Source organism: Balaenoptera musculus, chromosome 17 (assembly GCF_009873245.2).
Source record: "Balaenoptera musculus isolate JJ_BM4_2016_0621 chromosome 17, mBalMus1.pri.v3, whole genome shotgun sequence".
Classification (NCBI taxonomy): Eukaryota; Metazoa; Chordata; class Mammalia; order Artiodactyla; family Balaenopteridae; genus Balaenoptera; species Balaenoptera musculus.
Window position 1 is genome coordinate 11,124,083 of NC_045801.1, and position 15,932 is coordinate 11,140,014.

A 15,932-nucleotide genomic window follows, 5' to 3' on the forward strand; every position below is an offset into this window, starting at 1 on the left:
CCTCCCCTCCCAGACAAATGCATGAATTTGCAAGGTGGTTGCCCAGAGGTAGCGCACCGAGTGTGGCTGCGAAGCAGATTTTCCCTCTGCCTGCAGATAACTAGCCTCTAGGGGGCCTCAAACCTGTGACCTTGCCTTCATTAGCCATGTGAATTGGCTGGCCCGGTCTGCCCTTGGTAATAATTCCTGCCAGCTCACAAAGACTATCTTACCCCATGAGCCTGGGCTTAATACCAACCTTTGACCCTATTCACTTAAAAGGTAATAAGCAACAGAAGCCCCCATTCATTTATCCAGAAAACATTTATCAAGGGACATTCTTGAGTTTCTTAGTTCATCATGACTCAGTGTGCCGGCTGCTGACTCTTCCAGGCTGCCGCATTCTTCCCGAGATAAGAACAAAGTCAGGTATCTGAGTTTCCCCGTATTGGGGCCATTCATCACCTTTTCTCTTCTTTCCACACCCAATCGAGTCAGGAACTCGCATTAAAAGGGCTTTGAGCGGAGGACCCTGAGAAAGCCCAGGACCCTGGATCCCTTTCCTTTACGATCCCATTAGCGAGCTGATGGGTGACAACCATGTGAGGGAAGCAAGTGTAAGAAAGCCCCACTGACAAATGCAGAACACATGTTGGCTGTCGTGAGGATGTGGCACTTTCTTTACACACACAGGTCTGCTTAATTCAGTTCAGTCCAGCAAGTTTTGGGCAAATGCCCAATTGCTCGTTCATTCAATGATTCATTCATTCATTCATCAAACATTTTTTGAGTGTTGTATACAAGCGCTGTACTGTACTGCATACAAACGAAATCTATAATGCTTCCCCTGCCTGCATCCTAATGAGAGGTACGATTTGCATTTGCAAAACACCCAGAAAAGAATTACATGCATAGGGGAGAAGAAAAAAAATATTACTTCCCTTAGCATTCAGCCATTCATTCATTTAACAAATACTTATTAATTACCAACTGTGTGTCATGCACTATGTTAGATGCTGGTACCCAGAGATGAGCAACAAGTACATTGTTTCTACCATCACGGAGCCTTGGGAGACCTCCTTAGACTAGCTGATCAAAGAACACCACAATTATCCTGAGATCTCAATTAAGAGAAAGAGATGGTTATGCCAGACGTGGGGAAAGGGCACTCCAGAGGGGACAGCATAAGAAACGGTTCTACAGTTCTCCTGCTTTGTGCTTGAAGAGGACTTTCAGCCGTTTTGTCTGCCGTAGGTGAAGGGTGGTGGCCCAAATTTCCATCTGGCAATGCTTGAGTCAGGGCCAGGTGTGGGCCATGTCCTAACAGGAAACCCACTTGGCTGCACTGCTGGTGACAAATGGCTGGTCCCATCTAATTTCAGTGCCCTCCCATTTCTCATCTGATGGCATCTCTCATCAGCGTGTATGCAAGACACCCTTCTTTGGCTAGGACTGGAATTGCCTGGGAATCTGAGTCCTGGTGAGCCTGGAAATGTTGTTTTGGCCCTTTCCCCCTTTCTAGGCTCAAAGAGGTTCCTCTGAGGCCGGGCTTAGGAGGCTTGCATCTCACCCCACATTTTCATCCGTAATTCCCAGGGGGAGACAGAGCCTTGCTTGCTGTTCTCTTGGCAGGACCTGGAGTGTTTTTCTCCTGGCTAAGGAGGCTCCCCAAAGTAACCAGTACTCCCTCTTTCCCCAGGTCTAACTGGCTAAACTTGTCTGTGGGCCTCTGGGCTCTTCAGGAGCTGCTGTTGCTCCAGCCAGGACCTCATCAGGGCCATTCCCTTGGCTGTGAGCCCTTGGTCCCATCTAGGCAGAGCTGGCATCATGGGCATGTGACTCGTGTAGTCACATAAGGTTCCATGCTTAGAAAGGCCCCAGCTTGGTTTCGTGCTCTGCTGCCACAGTCTTGAAATCCTTAATTTTATCCTTGACCTTGCATTTTGTCAGTGGATCTAATGGTACAATGAAGCGTGCACAGCATGTGTGCCCACAGTGCCTTAGCTCTCCACTCACAGGTAGTGTTTGTGATGTGTCGTGAGCACGGGATTCTGATACATGGGAGGGCAGCATGGCTCAAATGAGTACAAGGTAGGCGTGTTATGTCTACACCAAAGTAAGTGGAGGTGCTGACGGCCCCGAGAAGCCATGCTTTCCATCTGAGCTGGAACTTGGTTTGAACGCAGAAAGGAGGCAATGGCGTTCTAAGAAGCATGAACCACCGAGGAATCCTATCCTATCCTATCTGTTCTTACACGTGTTACTTCCTGGTATGAGTCCTCACTTATGCTGGGGATGATGGCATAGAACAAAAGGCAAAGATAGGGCAACCCAGAGTTCCCTTTCCTGAAGACAGAGGATGGGTAGAATGTGTGTGCATCCAGAAATGAAATAAAAGCAGTTGACTTAGTTTCTGCTGTTTCCACTGTTCTGGTAAGAATGAGGTACAAACTACCAAATTCCAATTGTGTAATGTCGGTGATTCTTCATGAGTTAAATGTGTTTACATTTGCGTTTAAAAGCATTGCACAATATAAAGATGAACAGTAAAATTCATGCTAATAATTTAAAATGCCCAAATTCATTCCTTAGAATAATGTTAAATAGCACATAAAAACACACTAGGACTAATTGAAAGAGAGGCCACGAAAGAGAGGAAAAACCTTTGTATTTCAGTTCCTCTAAGGGCACTTCCGTCCTCCCTCTTGAGCAAGGGGTCCTATATTTGTATTCTGCACTGAGCTCCGCAAATTATGTAGCTCTCCCTGCATTCAGGGCTTATCCAATATTTTTGAGATGCCTAACCTGGACAGCTACAGTACTTATCTGAGCTGAGAGACAGCAGAGCTTACCTTGGTTCTTTCCATTCTCTGATCATGTCACCCTTCCAGAGGCTGGGCATCCAGAGATAAAAGGATGCAACCCCTGCTCTGTAAGGAGTTTACAGTCTAGGGAGGGGAGCACAGAGCAGGGGCACCCTGGTGTCTGGGGAGGTAGGGAAGGCCACGTCTGGGTGAGGTGCACCTACCCAAGGCACAGTGCCTAGTACAGGGTGTACTAAATATTTATGTATCCATAAATATTTGATGAATGAACAAGCGGTGTAATGGACATGAAAGCTCCACGTTAACTGCCGAACACTATAGAAATAAGAGGGTTATCACTAATGGTGGGGGAAATATAGGTGCTAAGAGAATACAGCTTTCCGAAGGTCAGCCAGAGCAGAGCAAGGGACACTCTCCTCTGTCTTCATAAGTTTTGATTGATTTTTTTCCTCCATGTACTTTTTGGGGGTGTTGGACAGATGTCCTGTTTCTGTGTCTATCCAGATGAGGTTTCTATCTTGGGGTGAGTGGTGCTGCCTGATATCCAATGGCTGCACAAAATTCAGTCTTTCCTTCCACAAATATATAATGAGCATCTACTAAGGACCTGGCTCCATTTATGGGCCAGGAACCATCAGCACCCAGACAGAGACAGGACCTGGAAGCCATTCATTGCGTGCACTCACTCCCAAACATGGACTCGCAAACTGGTACTGCTGAGTGATGCTTTCGCTGGGTCACAGAAGAATGGTGAGACTAGCCTGAGGTTTCGGAGAGCTGAAATTGTGAATGTAAAGGATTTCCTTTATTCTGAGATCATATGCTTCCTTCTTGTTAAAATGTGAATGTGCCCTTTTATTTATTTATTTTTAACCGAATGGCTACAATAGCAGATGATAATTGAATTTGTTTTCATATCCACTGCTGGCCGAAAGTTGGCAACCCTCTGTCAGTCCTCTGGTGTTTTGGTGGGGAAAACTTTTATTGTCCATGAAATACAAAATCTGGGGAATTCCCTGGCAGTCCAGTGGTTAGGACTCCAAGTTTTCACTGCTTTCACTGCTGAGGGCACGGGTTCAATCCCTGGTGGGGGAAGTAAGATCCCGCATACAAAACCTGGAAAGTGCTCGTGTCCAAGTTGCGGTTCTGAGTCCCTCATCCAGCAGGATCGCCATCCTGCACGTCATCCTGAACAGAACGCTAGTAGAGGTGCCTCCAAGGGCAAAGAAGCTCCCTGACTCTTTGTAAAAATTATTCTTAAAATGTCTTTATATTAATTACTATTTTATTTCCCTGTAATTTCTTATATCAGGTCTCTGCCTGTGAGGGCCATTCAGATGTTATCCATATGAGTATTCGTTGGTTGATGGATTACCTGATTGCCTTCTCAATCATTAGCTAACACTGATTAAGCATGGCTGAAATGCCACGCATCCTACCAGGAGCTGGGGACACAAAGATGAAGATGACAAAATTGCCCTTTCATATATTTGAGGATGACTTCTAGGCCCCCATTCACTCCTCCAAGTTTCTCTGCTTCCGATTAACCATCTCTAGTTTTCAGACCCTTTTCATATGAGAAGGTCTTAAGTTTCTACACCGTTTGGATCCATCTCCTTTGAATGTCCTTCAGTTTATCTAAATTTCTCTTAAAATATTCCCCCCCTGAAACTGACATACACGATGTGTGGTCTGATCATTGGAAATTACATAAGTATTATCACCTCCACCAATCTACAGATCATATTCCCATTAATGCAGCCTAAGGAATCTTTGATTTTTTTTGAGGGAAGCGGCCGCTGCCCACCATGAATGACAATAGTAATTGCTTATATGACATTTGCTGTATGGCAGCCGATGTTCTAAATGTATTACATATACCAACTCATATAATCTCTCAATAATCCTTTGAGTATTTTATAGAAGAAGAAACTGAGGCACAAAGAGGTAAATGGCTGAGGCCTGTGTCCTTAGGGGAGGGGCATCTCAAGAATGGACACAATGTCTGGGAGCAGCAAGGGAAGTCCTTGGCTTAGCTCCCAGGACCCGGATGAGATTCTCCCACGTTGGGGGGATGGAGAGGGGTCTGCAGGCTTCAGAGCAGTGGTGACCCGTGCAGCACACCAGGAAGGCTGTGAGATCTGCATGAGGGAGAGCTGGCCGGCTGTCACGGGAGCTGTCACCCGAGGCAGCTGGTAAGGGATTCCGGAGGCTGGAGCTTGGCCCAGAAGCAGTAGAGAGCTGTCCCACCTGGAACACTTGGGGACAGGGATACGAGCATCTTTGCAGCCTCCTGTGTGGACGGGTGGTACTCACCAAGGCTGCCCTCCATGTGCTTTCACACCGAGTAAGACCCTCAGAACCTTAAAGTGACCCTGTTGTGTTAGGGGGATGTTCCCAATGACCGAGGTGGTGGAATCACAGTTTAACAAAGAAATTGTTTGTTTATAGTGTCCTATGTGTGTGATGCCAGAAGGAAGGAGGAAAGAGGGAGGGAGGGAAGGAGGAAGGACGGAGGCAAGGGGGCAAGGGGGAGGGGAAAGGGATACCAACCCAGCTGCCCCTTGGGCTCTCTCCTGTCTCCTGGTTCCCACACTTCCCTCAAGGCGAGCCGCGGCCTCAGCTGCTTTATTGCATGAGTGAGTGAGAGCAGGGCTGTCTGCAGTTGGTCATGGGGAGCAAGAAGACCATTAGCCGCAGTGATTTATTGCAGGTCAGAGTGCTGCACGTTGGTGCCTATCACAGAAGCCCTTGAAGCCTTGTGATGAATGAGAAGCCAGGTACCGGAAGGGGAGATGCTTGGGCTGGAAGCAGCGTGCCTCCGGGGACAGAGCCCAGGCTGGGAGAACAGTGCAAGGTCGAGCACAGCCAGGCTCTAGACTCATGGCCGATGTCCTTGGGCAGGTTGCTTCTCTCTGGGCCTCGGTTTCCTATCTGTAAAAGGAGGGGGCTGAGCAAGGTGCTTTCCTTCGGGTTCGGGGGGAGGTCAGTTTTTTCCTGTGCTTCCCATGTTCTGTGCTCATCACCAGCAACAATACCCTCATATTCTTCTGCATCTGTGTCTCTTAGCGGGACCAGTGATGGCAGGCCACTCTGTCTACACCATCTTCCTTGCTTCCTTTAACTTCCCGCCCCTTTAAATCCCAAGTCTGTCTTGGAGCCTTGAGACCCTGGCTCATTTCATGCTCCAGATACTTGCCGCTCTCCTCCCTGCCACCACGTGCCCCTCGCTGCACCCTTTCTGGGCATCTCTGAGAAATGAATCAGAGAATCTTTCTACGTCTTGGAGCGTTAAAACCTAACTTCTAAAATCATGGGGACTTCCGTGGTTGTCCAGTGGTTGAGATGCTGTGCTTCCACTGCAGGGGGTGTGGGTTTGATCCCTGGTCGGGGAACTGAGATCCCTCATGCCTTGGGGTGCGGCCAAAAAATAGAAAAAAAAAAAAGTAGTATTGCAAAGAAATAAAAGCTGTAAAGAAAGAAAAAAAATTGAAATAAAAAAAATGTTATACAGTAGACAAAGACCTAGATTTATCATGAGAGGGATTTCTTCATATTCCCCCCCTTACTGACAACTGATTTCAAACATTAATTGTATGTTCAAACCAGCACACTGCTCTATGGTGGAGTACAATGCACAATGCCTTTAAACTTTAAGCTGAGACCAGAAACTTCAAAGAAATGTCCTCCTCCCAGGGGGGCTAATTTGGGCTCCAGTGTCTGACTTCTGCGATTACCTATTCATCCTCTCCTGCCATTTGGCCTACATCCTTTGCAAACTCTGAGAAGTACTTCTTCGCTCTATTTCTCCTTCCTGCCAGACCGCATATTTTTGTGGCGCCCAAGAATTCTGGAAGCCTCAGGACTCTCTCCCCTGCCGTGGAGCCTTGGTGGGCAGAGAGCAATCTCGGATGGGTGAAGATTTCGGGGCCCAGGCTGGATCGGGAGGGGCTGGGGTGGGGTTGGAAAGAGTCACTGAGCCTGGAGAAGAGATTCTTGAGTCAAGTGAGGGAGGAAGGGACGCTGGGGTCCAACAAACCAAAGAGAGGAACCCACCAGGCAAGACACATTTCAAAGCAGGGCCCTCCTGCAAGCAGACCTCCTGTGGACACAGCTCTGCTAGTGCGACACAAGGAAGGTTTTCTCAGTCAGGTGCCTAATGAGGTTCAAAACTCAATGCAGGGCTTCCCTGGTGGTGCAGCGGTTGAGAATCCGCCTGCCAATGCAGGGGACACGGGTTCGAGCCCTGGTCTGGGAAGATTCCACATGCCGCGGAGCGACTAGGCCTGTGAGCCACAGCTACTGAGCCTGCGCGTCTGGAGTCTATGCTCCACAACAAGAGAGGCCACGATAGTGAGAGGCCCGCGCACCGCGATGAAGAGTGGCCCCCGCTTGCCGCAACTAGAGAAAGCCGTCGCTCAGAAACGAAGACCCAACACAGCCAAAAATAAATAAATAAATAAAAAACAAAAAACAAAAAAAACCCAAAAAAACCCCCCAAAAACTCAATGCAGCACATGCTGGCTGTGCCGCTGAGGTGCTGAAATGAAGATGCACGAAGCGGGCCTGGATGTCCGGGCAGGAGCCAGGAGCTCTGAGAGCAAGGGTGTTGGCACCACACGCTAGTGTGAGGTCTGAAAAAGGAGGGCTTTGAGGCCGTGGTCTAGAAAAGCAGCAGCGTCTTCCAGGTGTGCTCTGGGGCCAATCTGCCTAAAAAAGCCACCTGTAGGGGAGTTCCCTGGTGGCCTAGGGGTTAGGATTCCGGGCTTCCACTGTCGCGGCCCGGGTTCCATCCCTGATTGGGGAACTGAGATCCCCCAGGCTGCGTGGCGTGGCCAGGGTGGGGTGGTGACATCACCTGGAGATGCTTGTTAGACACGCAGGTTCCCAGCCTCCTCACTGGACCTACGAAATCAGTGATCCTTACGCACACTGACGATTTAGAACCAGATGTGAACCCAGGAAGAGCAGGGCCGTTATGATCTAGCTCAGTTTAAAGAAAAAGGCCCAGGATAGGGTTGAACTTGAGCTCAAGCAGAGCCCTCAGTGGAGGAGGTTGCAGGCTCACTGCGGGCTGGGAATGGAGGGCTTTTGACCCTGAAAAGTTCTCTGACTGTCCGATAGCATCTCTGAGGCACACAGCGCACTGCCTGCCACACACAGTAGGTGCTCCGGGAAAGGGTGATCCTCTGTGAGGGCAAGGAGGACCCTGGAAGTTTGGCCTGAGTTCCCGCTGTGCTCAGAGCTGCAGGGGCGTTTCTGCAGCGCTCCAGGCTCGGGGCCGCCCCTTCCCAGCAGCTGGCCCGCGTCCTTTGCCACCCCTTCTCCACACTGTGTGGCCCGGCAGTGCCCGCTCTCTGCAGAAGTCCCTGGCCTCCCTCCAAGACCCTGTGGTAGACAGGCCTCCTCTTGAAGGACGGTGCTGGGCCGAGAGATGATTTCATCCTGCCCCTCAGCTGGGCCCAGCTGTTTCCAGCTTGGGAAGGACCCTTCCCTTCCCGTTTCGCATTTGTTCTGGGATAAAGCTCGGAGCTTGCTTCAAGGTTTCTAGACCACCCAGGACTTCGGGCCTTGTTGGAAGAGGCGTTAGAAATGTTCTTGGCTCTGGAGACCGTCGTGGGGAGGGGATGTGAAGGCCAGCAGCGGTGGTAGGGTGGGACAGGCCAGGCCTGGGGAGGGTGCGGGCCCTGGGTGACTGGGGTTTGGCTCTGACAGGTGGTTCCCTTGGACACATTGATTCTTGGGCATCAACCCTTCGTCTACATTACGGGAACGATATCACCATCTAACAGGTTCTCATGAGGAGTCAGTGAAATAAGGTGTATGCAGGCAGTATCTTAGCTCTGTCTGCAACCCTGGGAAAGATGCAAAGGTGCAGTTCATGACCAGGATGAAAACCACACACTTAGATGACCCTGCCCGGAGAGGGTCCAGGGGGAAGGCAAGGGGGAGCTTTCCTCTTCAATCGGATGTGGACATCCGTGAGTCCCTCCTCCCTGACCATCCCTCCTTCACCCTGCCCCCCAGGGTGCCCATGGGGCAGCGCTCCATCTTTTTTTTTTAAAATTTTTATTGCAGTATAGTTGATTTACAATGTTGTGTTAGTTTTAGGTGTACAGCAAGTGAATCAGTTATACATATACATATGTTCCCATATAGACCATTACAGAGTATTGAGTAGAGTTCCCTGTGCTATACAGTAGGTCCTTATTAGTTATCTATTTTATATATAGTTGTGTGTATGTGTCAATCCCAGTCTCCCAGTTTATCCCTCCCTCGCCCTTACCCCCTGGTAACCATAAGTTTGTTTTCTACATCTGTGACTCTATTTCTGTTTTGTAGATAAGTTCATTTGTACCCTTTTTTTTTTTCCAGATTCCACATTTAAGCGATATCATGTGATATTTGTCTTTCTGTGTCTGACTTATTTCACTCAGTATGACAGCCTCTAGGTCCATCCATGTTGCTGCAAATGGCATTATTTCATCTTTTTTTATGTGCAGCCCTCCATCTTCACCTCACTCCCCACCAAGAGTTCACGTTCTGGTTCCACGAGTACTATCTTGTTATTCTTTGACAGTGGTTTAGGGTGGAATGAATTCCTTGGCTCCTTTTGAAGCTGGAGGTGGGAGCAGAGATGGGGTTGGGGGAGGGGGAAGTGGGGCGGAGACTTTCGTCTGTGAGGGGGACATCTACGAGACAAACTTTTTTGTTTGCTAATATGGACCACCTTTATTGCGTACTTGCAGCATGCTATTCTATTAACAGAGGCTACATTTTTCTTCTTACCAAAACACCCTCCCAGGAAAACATTGGGAGGGATGAATGGCACCCCACACCCCCTGCCGCCCTGGGGTCTTATACAAAGTCTCCAGTGCAGTGGCAGTAACAGGTGCTGGCCATCGTTATTATTGGTAGCAATAATAGTAGCAGCGGTATTTCCAATGGGCATGTGAAGGTTCTGATCTTATTTCTCTAGCACTCCAAAATAGGGTGGTGAATTGGTGTGCTGATGACAAGGTGCCCCAGAGCAGAGGACAGACTCTCAGCCAGGGGGTCTCTGACTCACCAGTAGGGGTGGGGCGCACGGCTGGGTGGAGCTCAGGTTATCAGCAGGGCAGGGTAACAGAAACCAAAATACTATCTCTGGCAAACATACGGTATCTAGGTTGTCAGTCTCAACTTCTAACAACCTTCTAATGAGAAGCTGAGTACTCAGAAATGGACAGTGGCCTGTGTTCAAGTGAATACCTTTAATTAAAGTGCAGAAAAGCTGGAGCTTTTAAATTACCAGCGTCTTGGGGAAGGGGAGAGGGCTCTGTATTTTTAATGGAAAGAGCGATCAACCGTTGGGTGCCTCCTGTGTACGTTTGCAACCAACACTTGAACTAATTATGTTTATTTTAGTGATGGAACAGTGAGGCTCAGAGAGGTTAAGAAACTTATCCAAAGTCACACAGTAATGTATAGAGGCAGGGTTCAAACCACAAGCCCAGTGCTTTGTCTGCTCTGTGATGCTGTGTTTCAAAAGGTACACATTAGGGACTTCCCTGGTGGTCCAGTGGTTAAAACTGCGCTTCCACTGCAGGGGGCATGGGTTCGATCCCTGGTCGGGGAACTAAGAACCCACATGCCGCATGGCAGGATTCAAAAAAAAAAAAAGGTACACATTGTAAACAAATAAGCTTATGGTCTTATTCAAATCTGTATTAGTTTTCTATTGTTGCTGTGAAAAATTGCCACAAACTTAGTGGCGAATAAGATCATAAATTTATTCTCTTATAGTTCTGGAGGCAAGAAGTCTGAAATGAATCTTAACTGGCTAAAATCAAGGTGTCAGCAGGCTTCTCTTCCTTCTGGAGGCTTCCTTGCCTTTTCCAGCTTCTAGAGGCTTCCCACATTCCTTGACTCATGGCCAAGGAATCTCATTCCATCCCCTCTTCTCCCTCAGCTCCAATCATCACATCACCTTCTTCTATTTCTGATTCTGACTACTCGCCTGCCTCTCTTTTATAAGGACCCTTGTGATTACATTGGACCCAGCTGGATAATCCACGATAATCTCCTCACTTCAAGATCCTTAACTTAGTCGCATCTTCAAAGTCTCTTTTGCCATATAAAGTTACAGGATCCAGGGTTGAGGTCATGGACGTCTTTGGGACCGTCATTCTGCCTACCACAATATTGGAGTAAGTTTTTTTTTTTTTAACTTTTTTTTTTTAAAATTAATTTATTTATTTTTGGCTGTGTTGGGTCCTCGTTTCTGTTCTAGGGCTTTCTCCAGTTGCGGCAAGCGGGGGCCACTCTTCATTGCGGTGCGCGGGCCTCTCACTATCGCGGCCTCTCTTGTTGCGGAGCACAGGCTCCAGACGCGCAGGCTCAGTAATTGTGGCTCACGGGCCTAGTCGCTCCGCGGCATGTGGGATCTTCCCAGACCAGGGCTCGAACCCGTGTCCCCTGCATTGGCAGGCAGATTCTCAACCACTGCGCCACCAGGGAAGCCCTGGAGTAAGGTTTTAAGTCAGTGCAATCTCAGGGTAATCTCCTCCCCTTTCAAACCCTGTAATCGGCACTGTTCAATACAGTTATTATGTTTGAATGAAGACCCTTAGCACATGAAAAGATGCTCAACATTGCTAATTATTAGGGAAATGCAGATCAAAACTACAATGAGGTATCACCTCACACCAGTCAGAATGGCCATCATCAAAAAATCTACAAACAATAAATGCTGGAGAGGGTTTGGAGGAAAGGGAACCCTCTTGCACTGTTGGTGCGAATGTAAATTGATACAGCCACTATGGAGAACAGTATGGAGGTTCCTTAAAAAACTAAAAATAGAACTACCATATGACTGAGCAATCCCACTACTGGGCATATATCTGGAGAAAAACATGGTTCGAAAGGATACATGCACCCCAATGTTCATTGCAGTTCTGTTTACAATAGCCAAGACATGGAAGCAGCTTAAATGTCCATCGACAGAGGAATGGATAAAGAAGATGTGGTGTATATATATGCAATGGAATATTACTCAGCCATTAAAAAGAATGAAATAATGCCGTTTGCAGCAACATGGATGGACCTAGAGATTGTCATACTGAGTGAAGTAAGAGCGTCAAAGACAAATATCATATGATATTGCTTATATGTGGAATCTAAAAAAGAATGATATAAATGAACTTATTTACAAAACAGAAACAGACTCACAGACTTAGAGAATGAATTTATGGTTTCCAAAGGGGAAGGGTGGAGGGGGAGGGATAGATTGGGAGTTGGGATTGACATGTACACACTGCTATATTTAAAACAGATAACCAACAAGGACCTACTGTAAAAAAAAAAAAAAAAAAAAGAATGAAGACCCTTAGGACTTGTCATGTGATAATAATTGCCTACATTTATTAGATGCTTACCGCATCTCTGGCACAGCTTTAAGCTCTTAACTGCAAGCTCACTTAATACTCAGCAGCCTCATGCAGTCAGTACTGTTATGATCTGCGTTTTCCAGGTGAGGACAATTACGGCACAGAGAGGTTTAGCAACCCACCCCAGGTCACACAGGTAGGAAGTGGGCGGACTGGAGCCCTGCAGTCTGGTCCCAGAGCCTCCCATGGCTGTGAGCTCCAGGACGACAGAGACTGAGTCTGTTTTACTGACTGTTGTATCCCCCGCGTGTGTCCGTATGGTGCCTGATTACAGTAGGCACTAAATAAACATGCTCTGTGAACGAAAGCATAACACACCCGAAACCCAACGACTTGTTTCTCTGTGTGGAGTCACTGAGCAAGAGAAGAGGAATCAGGCATGGTAGAGAGACGGAGTATCCTTCCCAAGAATTAAATTAACTGTGTTTTTGCTTCCCTCACCAGTAAGCAGGAAATGAAACCTTTTCTCTTTTACCAGGAGTTCCTATCCTCTAAGCAGTGTAGTTAACGGAGTGTCCAGGGGCTTTCAGCGGCTCATCTACGTGAAGAGGGAGACTAAGACACGTCCATCTCTGAGCTACAACCAAAGGCTCAAATGTGGCGACGGTACAGGGCTTGATCTTGTGTAAGCAGATGGGTGGTCTCATGTCGGGTCACAGAAGTGGGTAAGGAAAAATCCCTCTCTTCAAATCACTTCTCCCAGTGGGGTCTTGAGGATCCCTTGCCTTCCATGACAGGCTTTGCCTGGCCAAGCTTCCTTTATTGTGCAGATACTCTGCGAACGAACAGCATTTGAGGACGCTAACTAATCATACTCCTTTTATTACTCAGAGTCTAGAACTTACTAAGAAATTGAGAGAGGAAACTGGCGATTGGAAGCATTAACAGTTAACTTAATTACTACTAAGAACATTGCTGTGATGTGAGCCCCAAGTGCTTCTCTGTTAGTGGCAAAGCCATGGTCTTATTTGGAGGATCTGAGTCTCAGCACACCAGCAGCATGCCAGGCTTGGGGCTGGGGGCTTCCGATTTCCATACCAACCTGTCAACTTGCCTTTTTGCCATAAGATGGCTTAAATCACATCCAGCGCCCCTCGCATTCAATGGGGTTCAGACCCCTATATTCCCTGGTAATGTTTGATGCTTAATTCTTTGTGGCCATGGGGGTGGTAGCGTATTTAATGGGGGAGGGGCCGGGATGAAGGCACTCCTGGGTTAGGCTGCTGGGAGGGTCTGGGCCCCTGAGCTTATGCTGTGTGGTGATGTCATCCCCGTCCAGCAGATGGCGATGTTGCTTCATGCACGAGGAGTTGTGGACAGTGGCTTGAAACCTCCACCTTCCTTTCCAGAAAAAAATAAGAGGCAGGTTTTGTTTTATTTGTTTGTTTTTCCTTCTTTGAAAACTGGGGAGAGAGCTTTCTAAAAGGATGTATACTTCTAAGCTTTAGGTAGGATTTAAAATGAATCCGAAAGAAATTATATCCTCTTCTCAGGCTTATTCTGTCTTTCGCCGCTGCTGGATTCAACAATGTCCATGGCCCCTCCCTGCTTCCTCCCTCCCCCGCCTCCTCCTTCCTTCCTTCCCTCCTTCCCTCCTTCCTTCCCCCCTTCCTTCCTTCCCTCCTTCCTTCCTTCCCCCCTTCCTTCCCCTTCCCCCCTTCATTCCTTCCTTCCTTCCCTCCTTCCTTCCTTCCTTCCCCCCTTCCTTCCTTCCCCCCTTCCTTCCTTCCTTCTTTCCTTCCCTGTGTTGGCAACACATTGTTTATTTAACACATGGAATTTTAAAACAATGTAACATAAATTAGGAAAGATTACATTTGTACTTGTTAATTGCACAAACAATTCCGTGTCAAAAAATGCAGAAGAAAAAAAAAAGACCAGAAGGAAATATGCCAAAATGTTAACAGGGGTTTCCTCTGTGGCTAGGAGACAGTTTTGTATTTTTTTGATTTTTACTGATTTCATTTTTTGCGGTATTTGTATTTTATTGATTTTATTTTTAAAATCAGCCTAGAGCAAAACTGTCATATGTTGGTGTGCAGTTCTGTGAACTGTAGCACACGTGTGGATTTGGGTAACGACTGTATGGCCGCCTTCTCTCCTCCTTTCACCCTCACCGGCCCCTCTCAGCCTTTCCTCATCCTCCTACCTTTCTGCCCATTCCTTCCTGCTCTTCTCACCTGGCTTCTCCTTCTCTAAACGCCTCTGAAATGCTGGTGTTTTAGCACTTTTTTTTAAAAAACAGGGACTCTATCCCATGGTGATCTCATCTTCTCCCCTAAATGCTATCAATCACCTTCATGACAAATGGCCTCTGGACTATATCCCAATCCAGACGTCTGGTTCCACTCCAGATCCACTTGCTTGCATACCTTTTGGACTCACCGGGACGTCCCATAGGTAACTCCAACACTGCGTATCACAAACTAAACTCATTTCTCTCCCTGTTTTGGGTGTGCCTCTCTTGCCCTCAAATCGCTGTTAATGGTGACACTGGAAACCTGGCTCCCAAGCTAGAACCTCAGAGGCATGTTCATGCTGCCTTTCCGTTGCCTCCCGTGTCAATCTATGACCAAACCCCGTGTGCTGGGTTTTGGGCATGTCCCTTGCTCCATTCCCTTGTCTCCATCTTCGTCCTTTTTTGCTCTAATCAGGGCCCTTGTCGTATCTTGCCTGGGTTCCCCTTGAAAACCTCCTAACTAGTCTCTTACTCCCTAGTTTCTCTTCTCTCCTGTCCATTCTTCCCATTGCCAGCATGGGCTGGAGCTAAAAGCAGATGTGATCATCTCTCTCCCATGTTTAAAACCCTCCCAGAGCCACAGCATGGCGTTCAAAGGTTTAGGGTGACATCCAGAGCTTTCACGATGGCCCCAGGAAACCTGGCCGGTCTCATCTTCCTCTGCTGTCCCGGCCCAGCTCCGTGACAGTGGCTGGGATGCCTCAGCCACGCCAGGCTCTTCGGGGCCTTGCACTTTCCTCCACCTGGTAACCTTCTGCACTCAATCATTAGGTCAAAATCACCGCCTCTATGCCGCTGTTCTTGACTCTCTTAGGAAAATTGAATTGCTCCTTCTTTTGGGGTCTTCCACATGCTGACCACTGGGCAGTGGGAGTTACTCTCTAGAAGGGATGGTCCTCGATCGTATGAGGAACAGTCAGAAAATAACAGAATGAGATAAAGACCAAAAGAGACATGGAATAGGAAGCAGGAAGGAAAACAAAGGTTTAAAAACCAGGAGGGATGGAGACTTCCCTGGTGGTCCAGTGGTTAAGACTTCACCTTCCAATGTAGGGGGTGTGGGTTCAATCCCTGGTTAGGGAGCTAAGGTCCCACATGCCTTGCAGCCAAAAAAAAAAGCCCCGGAAACAGAACAGAGGCAGTGTTGTAACAAATTCAATAAAGATTTTATGAAAGTGGCCCATTAAAAACATTTTTAAACAAAGCAAAACAAAAACCAGGGGGGATGTTAGTGAGTACTGTCATAGAATGGACACTTCTTAAGTGCCCCCAGAGTGGTGTGGTATTTCTTACACAGTCTTCACAATAATCATAAAAATCTATTTTTCAGATTAGAAAGGTGAAGTTCAAAGAATTGGGCTAACCTGCCCCAAGTGACACAGTTGGTGTCAGAGGCACTTCTGTGTGAGTCTGAAACCTCATGCTTCCCAGTGGAGGTACTTTGATCCCTGACTCAGCTCT